General features: G+C 42.4%; 1 pseudogene; it reads right to left on the minus strand.

The window, feature by feature from the left end:
- The window catches only part of LOC103740330, a 15,298-nt pseudogene extending 14,857 nt beyond the window's left edge, over nucleotides 1-441 (minus strand).
- Nucleotides 442-1,132: the final 691 nt, after the last annotated feature.

Consider the following 1,132-nt stretch of genomic DNA (forward strand, 5'->3'; position numbering starts at 1 on the left):
GAGGGATATAAAGGACACTTTTTGCTCCTTGCCCTCCTAGGTCAACTATTTCCAGGGGACTATGAGCATCTCTCAAATTGTCCTATAATGGTGGTGGGTCACCTATCCTCTTGATCAAGGAGCTGAGAAGACCCCACCAGATGGACCGGCTGGAGAACCCTGACTATTACACTTTGAGGCCTATAATAATTTGGTCAGAGGGATATAAAGGACACTTTTTGCTCCTTGCCCTCCTAGGTCAACTATTTCCAGGGGACTATGAGCATCTCTCAAATTGTCCTATAATGGTGGTGGGTCACCTATCCTCTTGATCAAGGAGCTGAGAAGACCCCACCAGATGGACCTGAACCAGTGTCCACTCTATAAACTGGAGAGTCAACACAGAGGAATCATTTCCTCCATGCTTCCAAGCGAAGCCAACTATGGTTGACTTACCTTCATATAGGCGGAACTTGTAAAAGAAAGGATCCAGGGGCTCCTCCCAAGCCCATGTGACCCCTGAGGAACAGATCCTCAAATGACCTTAACAGTAAAAATAAATCAGTTTATCTGGTCCAACTGTATGGCCTTAAACACCCGAAAGGAAAGTATAATCAGAGATTAAAGGGGCCAATATAATTTCATAAGAGTCCATATATATAGCTAAAGGCTACATAACAAATAACAATGCCACACAGGTGATACCTTCTTTTGAGTTGTTGGCCAGAGAGGCCAAAGGGGTTCCCAGATAGTAACCCAGCATAGAACTGGGAAAATGAACAGAAGACCCCAATCTTATCCAAATGAATATTGACAAGTGATTACTGCTAGTTGAGGAACAGCTGACCATTCTAAAACAAAGACCTCTAGATAGGCTGACTAGATTCACCAGAAGGGCAAGTATTGGGGAATGGCTGGGGGTGCCAACAACACAGCAGACAGTAGCAGGGATATCAGAGTATATGGGCTCTGGTGGGTGGAGGGAGGCTATGGGTGGGTGCTATCTGGGAAGTGGGTATAAAAATAAATAAATTTTTTGAAAAAATTAAAAAAAATAATAATTCTTCAAAGCATAAAAATTTGCTCCTTAATAATTAGTAGATGTGAAAAACATTACCATTGAAATCTACCTGATGACTTTATATCCATGCTT

The sequence above is a fragment of the Nannospalax galili genome, unplaced genomic scaffold (genome assembly GCF_000622305.1).
Source record: "Nannospalax galili isolate Female #2095 unplaced genomic scaffold, S.galili_v1.0 scaffold1261, whole genome shotgun sequence".
In the NCBI taxonomy this organism is placed as follows: Eukaryota; Metazoa; Chordata; class Mammalia; order Rodentia; family Spalacidae; genus Nannospalax; species Nannospalax galili.